Source organism: Emydura macquarii, unplaced genomic scaffold (genome assembly GCF_026122565.2).
Source record: "Emydura macquarii macquarii isolate MOO-44397 ecotype Brisbane River unplaced genomic scaffold, CSIRO-AGI_Emac_v2 contig_480, whole genome shotgun sequence".
In the NCBI taxonomy this organism is placed as follows: Eukaryota; Metazoa; Chordata; order Testudines; family Chelidae; genus Emydura; species Emydura macquarii.
The window spans coordinates 11,590,687-11,603,582 of record NW_027130617.1 but is presented as its reverse complement, the minus strand read 5'-3'; the positions used below and the strand labels follow the sequence as shown (position 1 = coordinate 11,603,582).

Genomic DNA, 12,896 nt, shown 5'->3' with positions numbered 1-12,896 from the left:
CTTTTAATTTTATTGTAGGGTTCCCATTGGAATTTTAATTGGCATGGAACAGCTCTGTCACACAGACAGAGAAATTATATTACTATGACTTGGAAAGCATTTGGTTCTGCATGGAAACGTTAAAGGAAAATCCTTGTAGCAGCAGCTCATAGGATTGCTGCCACCTACTTTGATTTTGATGGGTCACTTACGCTTGCAAGAAATGTAAAGATGTCAAATGTAACTTTAAGTACAACTCCATTGTAACACTCTAGAATGGCAACATTATTACTAATGCACAAGTATGTCAGGTGTATCATAAGAAATATATAAATAATAGATCAATCAATCATGCTACATCATCACATCTTTGTGATGCAAAAATATTTTCCCCACAGAACACAGCAAGAAAGATAGCAGCCTTAAGCATTAAAAGTTATCCAAGGCAAATTATTTTGTCATCTGCAAGGACTATACTGTACGGGATAATCCTACACTAATCCCTGCAGAGGGGAGTTTCTTGGACTTGATCAGGAATTATCTTGGTATGGACTACATTTAATAGCAATATTATCTTTTGGACCACCTTCCCTCCCATTAATAAAATTCCTTTGGCAACTACACCATTTCCTTTACTTGGAATAGAAATATTGGGTAAATCCTGTATTTTTAATTTGTTTGAAGCAATTTAGCAGCTCTGCAGAACACTAATAAACCTAAAATCACAATTTGAGAACATCTGAACTAGATGAACTAGTGGGTCCTATCCACCTGTGACTTCTCTAACAAGTAGGGTGACCAGATCTCAAGAGTGAAAAATCAGGGCCGGGGGATGAGGGGGGCGGCGGCTAATTAGTGCTTACATAAGACAAAACCCCGAATATTGGGACTGTCCCTATAAGCTTGAGACAACATCTGGTCACCGCCGCCAGATTGACCGAGCAGTCAGTGAAGACCTGCTCAGGCGATCCAGAAGTCGACGCAGTAAAACCACCCCCTCAAGTGGCGTAGCGCTGCGTCCACGGGAACGCGGTTCCTGTCAGCGCAGTGCAGTGAAGTTGCGGTGCAGAAGGGAAGCCCAGCAGTGGAAGAGAGTTACGCAAGCTACTCTGCATAGCTAGTGTAACTCTGGTCGACTGCCACCGAATCGCCCGGTAAGTGTAGACCAGGGTAAGAATCCAAGTGACACCTCCTAGCAAGGCTCCTGCCTCCATTTCAGCCACCTATTGGGTGAAGGCCGTGGAGTTTTACCGCTGTGGCTAGCACACCCCTGGGCTCTGTAACCACACGCGAACTGACGGCTGGTTCTCACCTCGTCTCCCTCCCCCCGCCCCGCTTCCCACCTATGGCTGAATCTTATCCCAGGCGCCTGCGGGCAGACGCTGTCTCTGGTGCTAGGTGGCTGTAGCGTGCCCAGCAGCCAGGGGCCCTTCTCTCGCTGTAATACCGACCCGAGAAAGGCTGCGGTGGGGGGCAGAGGCGCAGCGGGGACGGAGCCATGCGCCCCCGCCTGGCTGCGGCGGAGAGGAGTCCGTCCCAGGGGGGGGTTGCTCCGCCAGGCGCCCGTCCTGCCCGCGGACGCCAGGCGAGCACAGACGCCTCTAGACAGCTGCTCCTCTCCCGCCAGGCCCCCTGCCTGCGGGCTGGGGCCGTATCTCGCCGGCCAGGCCCGGGCGGAGCGGCCCTGGGAGGCCGACGGCTGCCACAGGGGGCGGGCGAGGCTCTGCGTCTTTGTCTCCGGCCCCTCGGCTCAGCGCCGCGGTTCCCCCACCCAGCCGAGCCTCCATTGGCTGAGCGGCCGGTGACGTAACCAGAGGGGCGGGCGGAGCCTGAGCTCGAGGTGCCGGTTAGAGCCGGTCCCTCGCGGGGCAAGCGTGCGGCAGGGAGGGAGGCTGAGCGCCCGGCGGAGTGGGCCCCGGGGGACGCGGCCCGGCCAGGTAAGCGGGAGGCGGCTGCCCCTGACGTGAGGCCGGGCGGCCGGGGCAGCGGCCTGAGGCTAGGGCAGGCTGGGTGCCCCCGTACCGAGGCTTGGGGAGTGGCCTGCCCCCGTCCTCTAGGTGGCCCCCCGCGCATCTCCCATCGAAGGCGGGCCGGGGGCAAGCACGGAGCTGCCCGTGTCTCCGGCCGGCCCTAGGTAGGTTGCTAGCTCCCGGAGCGGGGGGAGGCGAGTGGGTCTGGTTACCTGCCGCTCTTGGCGGTCCTCCCTCAAAGGGGAGATTATCCTTCGGAGGGCAGAGAACCGCAGCGCGTGTGTGCGTGTTTAAATAGCTGCGATTAGCCCACAGCGAAACCTGTTATTCTTGTAAACGCTGCCGGCAGGTGTGTGGAGTGGCTTTAGGCTGCTTTACATAACTCAGCTTTTTTCCAGTGTCCTCAGTTGACCCTGAAGTCCATAGGTTACTTCTGGGCTTGTTTTCATCTCTCCCCGAAATACTGATGAGTGCGGATAAGAACCTAGCATCTGATCCCCAAAACAGAGAAACCCAAAGTCTAGATCAGTCGGAAAAGATCAGATCTGACATCAGCAGCTCAGGTTTGTTTTGTGAATGAACACTTGTGGGCTCCCCTTCTCCCAGGAAACAGTTCAACATAAAACAAAGATGCTTGGCTTCTTGCACTTTTTTCCTATCTAAAATCAAACACAGCTTCTATTTATGTTGCTAGGCATGGTGTTGAAATATCAAAATGCATATCCTAGTGGTGGAATAAAACTTGATTAGATGGTGTCTCCACCCACTAGAGTGAAGTTGATCCAGTCTGCTGAACAGAAATGGGGAACTTGAATAAGTTCTACAATAAAATTAACAAGTCAGTTACATTAAAATGATAAAACTGTCAAAATTGACTGTCCTATAGTTTAACCTACTATAAAAATGGTGTCACTTAAACTGTCCTGATTATGGAAACTGTTTCAGAAATGAGAGGTAACATATTAATTTCTGGATGACTCCAGTGACAAACTGAGGTCACAGCCTTTTACACTCTCAGGTGTGAGTGTACATATCTTGCTGTGCCTCAGCTTTGCTTCTCTGCCCTTTCTTATTAAACTGGTAGGGTAAGAATTTTCTGCTTTCAGATGGCAGGATTCTTGCATATTTTAATATCCTGCCTGATGTGCACACCCTCGAAGCAAAACACAGCTGGTATGTCTAATCTTAAGTATAGTGGCCTTGTATGTTTCTTTAAATCTTTTGGAAAAAGATACCGGTGGGGTGAAATAAGAGTGAAGTGTAAAATTTACCATATCCACCAGTACTGAAGTACAAGCCTCAGGGTGTAAACTGAAATATGATCATGATTATTATATGCATTGCTTTTGTGTGTTAAGAAAAAATGTTTATGCACCATATATAGTCTTGCCCAGCTGGCTATGTGAATTATGGGTTGAGCTTTGTTTCCCCCTCTCCCTCCCCTTTATTTAAAGTGTCCGGTACTAATTGCTGCTGGAGACATGGTACTAGTTTAGATAGATGAGTACTTCTTATATATGATCAATAGTTAGGATTTGCCACAAATCACATGTACAGTATGGCTTGCAAAGCCTCCCATTGTACCTAGGTATTACATTCTTGGTACAATCCCTAGTTTATGTTGGTATGTATAATAACCTAATACTCTTGTGAATTTTGCCTTAAAAACAAAGTTTCAAAGATGCCTATGACAACATGCTTTTTTGCTCATCTGTACAAAAATAAAGTATACACTGACGTCATTTAAATCCTAATTTGAACAGATTTATCCTAATGAAACAAGAACACTCTATAAAAATTAAATGTTTATAATGGTTACTTTAACAGAATATTATTATGTAGATCTGCTGTAATAATGTTTTATTAAAATCTATTACAAAAATGCATTCTGGCTTCTCTGATGACATTGTAGTCTAAATCCATGCACAACCTTTTTGTTATAATACCTTGCCCTGGGCCCTGTTGACATGTGAAAAGATATTTTTGGTAACTATCTTAGCTAGCAGGTGTTGAACTGGGAGGCTAACATCCTTATCAGTTCTTCTCTCTTCCATCTTCTAACCTGACCTATCTTATCCAACCTACAAACTCACTTCATCCCAAACTCTATTTTCTTCATTGGAAGAGAGGGCTCAGTAACATTAGGAAAAAGATCCCTTCCTTTGGCCTTTGCGAGAGAAGAAAATTAATTTTTCTGTCACTTTCCCTTTGTTCCAAAAGTCAAAGTGCTCACGAGGAGGAAGACAGTTGCATTTTTCCTGTATAGTTGTACTCTGGTGTAGATGAAACATGCTGAGTAACATCTGGGTAGTGTTCAGTGACACTAAATAAGCATCCCTCAGGAATGGGATCCCTCAGGAATGGGACAGTGCAAGATAAATTCTGTAGAGTGAGCTGCTAGAATGGCCGCACAAAGTCTAGCATTTTTGGTGGGTTCCTAACACTTCTCCTGTTCCTCCAGTATGTGATTGGACCAGCCAAGTGTCATGCCTCTCAGAGACAGAGCTGGAGAGAGCCTCCCCCTTAAAACACTTTGTAATGTATGGAAAGGTCAAGCGTTGGGCTGGGAGTCAGGAGACCATGAGTTCTAAGCTTTGCTCTTCCACAGAGCACTGTTAATATTTCTGCAGTTCACAACCCTTATTATTGAGCAAGGCCTTATACCCTGTCCCTACTTAGAAATAGAACTCAGGTCTCTGTAATGACAGACCCAAGTCCTATTCCTTTAGATACATGTAACATGGAAGATCTGATATATTCCTTAGATATGTGTAACATGGAAGATAGTGTATCTATGGAAGGGGAATATTGCCTAGTGATTAGAGTAGGAGATACAGAGAGCATAATCTCTTACATTGATGGCAATATGCAAGTTAGGTAATTACATATTTTACATAAAATATCATCCAGGGAGCTGCACCAAATTTGACAGATATGCATGATCAGAAAGCAAAAAAAACCAAACAAACCTCATTTGATTTAAGGTTCTCATATTCAGAAAACTATAACTATGGATGTTGCCAGCAATATATTGTGTTTGAAAGAAGACCATGTAGTCTGTGCTTCTCAGTTTATCAAGAGTTACCTTGAAAATAGTTTATGAACATGCTACCACCATACCTAATCTCTACAGAATTCACTCTGATTCATGCAATCTTAATTTAAGCAGAATCACACTGTGGGAAAATAACATCAAAGGGAGTATTTTCTGTCATTTAATAACTAAGAAATGAACTTTTAATCTTAGCAGTTTAATTTTAAAATCTTGAAAATCTTTACACATCCTGGACTGAATTTTTGTTATGTTATGTGATTATAATCCATGGAAATGTATTAGAACTCCATTTCTGAATGTGTGATATTGCAAGGGCCCTAATTCCGAATTCAGATACATGGAGGCAACTCCTACATATTTCAGTGCAAATCTCTGAGGGCATAATTCACTCTAAGACTGGAGACGTTAAAGGGGGTCATGCTGTCAAGGGCAGACTATTAAGAATCAGGGCACAAACTCCAAATTGGTGGTGAATTCAGTACTTAGATTTCACCAACCAATTATCAAATGTAAACTCCACAGTCACTATAACAGACTTATCATGGACTCTCAGACACTACCATTGGTATTTGTCTTGCCACCCAGGTGAGCCTGCCTTTGTGATAGATGGTCCCTCACAACATAAATCACAGCAATATTTTGGTTACTCTAAGTCCCAAACAAAGGACCAGTCACCCCAGATCAATTGCACTTTAGATCTCATACCAAAGACAACACTTGTATCCAATCCTGTAATAATATTTGAAGATTTATTGTATAGGAAAAGAAAACAAGAATTATTTGTTAAAGCTGGTAAACCTGTATACACACAAATAAGTTCCAATCTTAGGTTTCAAAAAGTAATAGAAGCTTCTATAATAATCAAGCTCTATATGTCCTTAAAGCCTAACCCAGGCTAAGCATGGGAGATCTTTTGCTTATGTCTAGTAATCTTTGCCCCTCAAAGTCCAAGCAGCATAAATATATAGTTCCTCCACCTTGTTAGGGGGTTTTATTCCCTTTCCTCCCTCCTTCTTTGAGCTGCAAACACAGCTGATGGAAGGAATTCACCTGCAAGACTCATCTTCATGGGGGGGAGAGAGTAAACAGTCTTTTGTTCACTTTAATGTTCCACTCTAATCTGTCTGTGTCAATGGGCCTTTCTTGCTGGGCAGGACATAACTTCTGCTGGAGACAAGCATTTCAGACTGGTTAGTGTTTCTCTCCTATCTGGTGACTTACACAATTAGAGGCTTACAATGCAAGTGCTCAAATGGGATACAGATAATGAGATAATGCTCAATTTGGGATACAGATGTTATAAGTGGGATTAACACATGCAACAACTCACAAGCATTCCATAAAGTCTAACCACTGAACACATTCTTGTAATTCTAATGCCTATTTAAACAATACACACAGGTGAGCCAGACTGGTTCCAGCTATGCATTTGTCAGTCTTCAATGGAGACATGAGGGTATTGGCATGAACCAGCACCTGGTCTGCCAGCATCTCACATACCCATCAATAAGGAATCTGATTGTACTGATATAATAGCAGGGAGACAGCTGTTTTTATTAACTTTTTGTAGTTTTAATTGATTTATTTGGATTGCAAATCATGTTTATAAAACATTTGACTCACTCAGGTGACATTAGAAAGATTGTCTCCTCCTTTTAAAAGATGCAGGATATTTAAGACTTGTATCAAAAACCAATATTGTGTCACCAACCAGAATCAAGTTATACCAGTCAAAAGCTTTTCTTAAAAACCCTTAATTAGCCTGTTAAATTATAAGCTTTCTATAATTTAAAGTAATTCTAGTTCCAGGATAGAGTTTGACAACATGTGCCTTCCAATTAGCCCAGGGATTGTATTGACAAACGTTATAGTTTAGACATTTAATACTCTTAATTTTTTGGGTAATATTGTTCTTTGAAATACAGTTCTGATATTGGCACTATAAAATATGAATAAATAAAATTTAAAAAATGTTAAATCTGTCCTGTGAACAACAACAAAAATATTAAAACATAAATGTTATATATAAACTGAATATATATTTATGGAGAGGTGGATTTGGGAACTGAATTGAAATTGTCATGTCTGAGTCTCCAACCAGTGGTGTTATATTGATGAAAAGTGTGATAATTTATTATTTCCAATCTCTGAGAAATGGAGGAGAGTGAAACTAATTCCTATATTTGGTTAACTGAAGTGGGATAGGCTCACTGATGTATTTAAGTACCTTGTTGAATTGGAGCCGTAGAGGGAATGTCTACATGGCCCACGGCAGCGAGCCGTCCAGCCTTGACAGACTCGGGCTTGCACTACCACACTAAAGATAGCTGTATAGCCATTATGGTTTGGGCTGGAGTTGGGCTCTGAAGCCTAGAGAAAGGGGTGGGCTTCAGAGCCTAATCTCCAGCCCGAGTTGCAACTTCAGAGAGCATTGTCTACACAGCTATTTTCAGCACATTCAGTTAAGCATGTGTTTTAGTACTTTGCTGAACTGGGGTCAGTGTCACTACAATGTTAATATTTAAACTGTATGTCTAAGTCTCTTGACCTGGGCTGAGAAGATTGCTGCTGCATGGGCTATGTAGACGGACCAAACAGTGTGCACTCTGTCACACCAACAGTCTAAAAGTCTTAGTAAGGACTTACTCAATATTGTATTTGCTAAAGTTCTTAATTGACATCAATGCTAGTAAGCTTACTAAACTTGGTTCAGTATTTTTAGTATTTTAGATGAAAATTTATAACAGTGTTTTAAAGGCAACATACAGAGAAATAAATGATCCTGTAATGTTGCTAACTGTGAAGAAGCAGATATTGAATCTCAAAAGTAAAAGATTTTGTCAGTCTTAAACCAGTTTTTAAGCAGATTTGAGTAGCGTTCTTGTAATGAACTTAATGCATTGTAATACACTCCCCATATTATGTAATGTATAACTTGGCCTTAATGGCAGTATAAAAAGAAAGTGTGTACACAGATATTGAGTCATGTTTTGCATTCACCTCATGCAGCTCGGTGATATTACTTCAGGTCATCCGTGAAATATTTGGGTGTTTGCACTCACTTTGAAGACATACAATAGCTACATTAAGGGGTGTGTGTGTGTGTGTGTGTGTGTGTGTGTGTAAAAACCAGGATTTATAAAGGGTCACTTACTAACCATGTTAATGTGTGCTCTAAAGTGGGGGAGAAATTGCAATACTTCATTTAAAATTTTTGGTGGAGTTGGCCCTACAATCCAGTGACAGCACTATATGCAGAGTGTAATATGGACCCAACGTGCGCTGTGGAGGCAGTTCACTCATTATCTGAAGAATGGGAATCACTTGTTACTTGGCCAACTCAGAAAAGTAGTTTTCTCCTTCATCCCTCACTATTCCACAAAAATTGGTTTTATGACTTAATTTGATATATATTCACTTTCACGAAGTAATAGTGAGGTGGACTTCAGATATTTGCTTGATGTTTACAAGCATAGTAATAGACCTTACAAGATACGTGGGCACACAGTAGAGCTGATATCAGTTCTAGACCACCACATCAATTTGTACGACTATATCGCTTTGTAGTTACACATCCAAAATTAGTTTAAACTTACTAGGCTAACTTTGAATCACAGCTGAATCTTTTTAGAACAAGAAAGATTTCATCTTGTTCAATAAGAGAGACACTAACCACCACCAACAACTTTGTCAGCTAAAATAGATCCGCTTTCCAATGACAGGGCTAAAGTGATATTTTATTATATATAATACACACACTCAGTTTTGTAGGGTTGAACCTATACTTATGCTTCCACAGATTCTTTTACAATGTTCTTCTGTTTAGGACTTGGAAATAACAAACTCTGCATCTCCTATCATCCCTTTTGTTTTAAATTTCCTTAAACAAATCCATCTATTATCAGCAAAATTTAAAAGCTCTTTAAAAGTTTCTATACAAGTTTTAAGAAAAAAAGTCAGCATTGATCTTAAACTTTTCTGTATTTCAGTGTGCTGGGAATTGACTTGACATACATAACGTGCATGTATTTATGTAATATAAATGTTGACCTGCTAATTTGATTTGGATTTGTTGTTCTTCACAACTGCTCTTCTTAAAGGGCTATGTTAATCTTATCACTGTTGTGAAAGTTGAAAAAATATCAGTTTGCTTTTTAGTTTAGATTCAGTGATCTTGAAAAATTCTCCTTATTTGTACTGGATAATTGTTCAAGTAATCTTAACAATAAAAAGCTATTCTAAGTGGAACAAAGTGCATAGGGAGTGCATTTAGATTGTTGAGGTTAGAGTAGAGTGAATAAGCACAGTATGAAGTCTCCAGATGGAATAGTACTGGCCACGAGTTGTGCAGAGTAGTGAATGCATAGAGTTGTGCTATTTAGTTCTGTGGGAGCCTGTTCTTTGATTGCTTGGCTATAATAATAATACCTAACTCCTGTGTAGTACTTTTCATCTGCAGATATCAATGCTTTACAAAGGAGGGTTATGTAATTGTCTCCATTTTACAGATGGGGAAACAGAGGCACAGGGAGTTGCAGTAACTTGCCCAAGGTGACCCAGCAGGTCAGAAGGAAGCATTACAATTAGCTATGCTAGTTACCATAACTAGTTCAATATTATAAAGCAGTTTCATAAGTGAAAAAATTTAAGTTACTGTAAAATGAAGGTCAAGAAAATCTCTTACCACTTGTACGTTTTACAGAGCAGAGTATTAGATTTCAGTCTTAGCTTCTTATTCAGAGGTCCTAGTATGTTAGAGCAAGACCAGCAGAATCCCTTCAGTTTTTAAATAGCCATGTAAGGAGGTGAGGAGCCTGTCACAGATCCTGGTCTTTCTGTCTGATGTGGACCTGTGGTGATCACTGCTGCTCTGGGGCTACTGTATTTATCCCTCTGATGTATTTATAAAGAGCAATCCTATCTCCCCTCAGGCTTCTTTTGGTTAGGCTAAACAAGCCAAGCTCTTTGGGTCTCCTCTCATAAGGCAGGTTTTCCATTAGGCTACCAGGATGATCCACAGTTCTCTGCACTTGTTCCAGTTTGAGTTCATCTTTCTTAAATATAGGGGACCAGAACTGCACACAGTATTCCAGATGAGGTATCACCAGCACCTTGTATAATGGTACTAACACCTCCCTATCTCTACTGGAAATACCTCACCTGATGCATCAAAGGACCGCATTAGCTTTTTTCATGGCCACATCACATTGTCGGCTCATAATCATTCTGTGATCAACCAATATATGCCCAGGTCCTTCTCCTCTGTCACTTCCAACTGATGCCTTCCCAGCTTATAGCAGAAATTCTTATTAATCCCTACATGCATGACCTTGCACTTTCCACTATTAAATTTCATCCTATTTGTATTACTCCAGTTTACAAGGTCATCCAGATCTTCCAATATGATATCTTGATCCGTCTCTGTATTGACAATACCTCCCAACTTTGTGTCATCCACAGACTTTATTAGCACGTTCCCACTTTTTGTGCCACGGTCAGTAACAAAAAGATTAAATAAGATAGGGATCAGTCTTGGGACCGGAGTACCTCCACTAGTAACCTCCCTCCAGCCTGCCAGTTCACCTTCAGTATGACCCGTTGTAGTCTCCCCTTTAACCAGTTCCTTATCCACCTTTCAATTTTCATATTAATCCCCATCTTTTCCAATTTAACTAATAATTCCGCATGTGGAACTATATCAAATGCCTTACTGAAATCCTATTTCTAAAGTCTTGAAGGATATAGTAATCAGAAACAATCAGTTCTGTTAATTAACTACAGATAATACTTCCTTTTAAAATAAATCAGTTTAGTGTTAAATACAAAACATGTTTTGATAAACTGTTTCTTATGTATCCTGGTCATTTAAGATAGTTTTGTTTAACTATAAGCAATTTTGTAAAATGTTGTTTTTGTTCATTTTTAATTGAATTCAAATTTCCATTCAAATACAGTTTGAACTAATTACAAGTTAATTAATCATAATCTGGCAAGTAAAAAAAGTGTCATTCACCATTTTCTAACACAATAAAATGTGTAAAAATTAAGAATATGAATAAATGTATGTGAAAAATGTATGTTTAAATAAATCTGTATAGGTATAATATTCTCCTGGCTGGCAAAAAGTACCAAATATAGAGCAAAGGTTTATATTTAGTTGCAAATCACCATGTTTTAATGGTTCCCAATCAATGAGAATCAATCTTTTTTTGAGGAAAATAAGTAAAGTGCAAATGTAAAACAAGCTTATGTTGCCTGATCTATTGATTGTATGCCCAATTAGTACTGTATAATTTGGTAGGTTCTCATCCCAAGATCAGCCTTTGGGAGCCTTGAGGGGCACAACAGTGACAACAACAACACATATTCAAGGAAGACCATCAGTAACTGTAAAATTTTTATTATTGATGATTAGTCCAGTAAGTAAAACAAGTGAGATAGTGTACGAGCGACTGGCGTTATTATATGTACTCACGCTACCCTTGGGGAGAGCTCTAGAGGTTGAGACAGATCCTAGTCTGATTCTGGCATGCCAGTGAAGAACTCCAATGGCTGTACCGGAAACCAGATGTTTTATAGACCTGGATGGTCCTTTTGCATATGTACAAATAGTTCTTCCCACCTTTACCATAGCTTAACTTTCTCACTCTCATAATGTTGGGATGTACTTATCCTATAGGTTAGTATATTAATTAGGCAAAGTTCATTATTATATACATCAGTTGAATTACTATGGTTATGTGCAGTTGAGCATCTGCTGGTGTCCCCTTCCAAAAATATCCTAGACTGTTACAGTCTGCTTTCTTGCGGTTACCTACGAGCAGATTGCAACACATGATTATTACAAAACTGTAAATAAAGCCTTGTGCCATCTTGCGGTGTAAGGTCACTGTTACAGTTTACTTACTTATGCTAATTTATTGAGCAACTATTCCTATTCAGGCTATAAGGTTTTTAACTGCTTAAGCTATTCTTATAGGTCTACGCCTATAGGCCTCTTCTGTTCCTGCTACCAGTTCCTTATCCCTTTATCTTCTAATTTCTACTATGATTATTACATGGCTACAATTAAAATCAAGATTTCCTTCCTGCTGATTTTGAATCATGATTAAAATCAATCCACCCGGTAGCCATGCATATACACTGACAGCCGCCTTCTTCTCAAGTCCTAACATACTCCCTCACAGCTAGAAAATCAAGAAGAAGTCCAAACCTAAATTCTCTTTTTCTAATTTTTTCTTTCAGGGTCTTGCACTGTTACAATAAGGAATTCTTTGTCACTGAATCCAATCTCTGATCAAAGGCAATGCATACAGTGCTGGAGTTGCCTTTAGCAACAGTCAGAGAGAATACTTGACTTTTTAAATTAAATCAGTATAATTACATCTCCTACCATAAAACCCTCTAAATGTGGATGCAATTGGGAAAGATTTTAAAGTTGACTCACTTGCCAGATTCAAGCAATAGGGTGGGTACATAATGCTCTTGCAATCAGTTTTATGTATGTTCAGTGAAACATCTAGGGAACAAGCTAGCTTTTATCTGTAAGGGGAACCCTAGTGTGTGTGCTTTGAGCATTGTTAGTTTAATTCTTACTCTTCACACCCACATCCTTTGTATGGTTTGGGAACGAGCCTCTCTTGCTGAGATCAAGTGTCCCTTCCTGAGGGCTAATGTGAATTGGTTTTCCTCTTTGCCAACTTGCAGAGCTGTCTTTGTATTTGGGTTGCTTTGCTTTCTTGATAGACTTGAATGTTTTGTGTATTGGAATTCTTTGCATGGTGCTGAGTTACCTAATGATGTTTTAAAAGTATCAAATATCCTCATGAGGAAAGACCATGTATTTCTGTTCTGCAAAGTGTCAGCTCTGGTAACTCCTTTTGACTTGAGTG

The 12,896-nt window shown here is 40.5% G+C and overlaps 1 protein-coding gene across 3 annotated transcripts in view; it reads left to right on the top strand.

Annotated features, from left to right (window-relative positions):
- LRRC8B (leucine rich repeat containing 8 VRAC subunit B) overlaps nt 1-12,896 on the top strand; it is a 57,837-nt gene that overhangs the window by 26,499 nt on the left and 18,442 nt on the right. The window contains exon 1 of one of the 3 annotated variants that reach the window (XM_067538509.1): nt 1,833-1,916. The exons of 1 other annotated variant lie outside the window; for it this stretch is intronic. The gene's annotated coding sequence lies outside the window, so the exon portion shown is untranslated. Of the gene's footprint in view, nt 1-1,832; nt 1,917-12,896 lie in introns of those variants that run through there. One more of the 3 variants, XM_067538512.1, reaches the window with a different exon arrangement.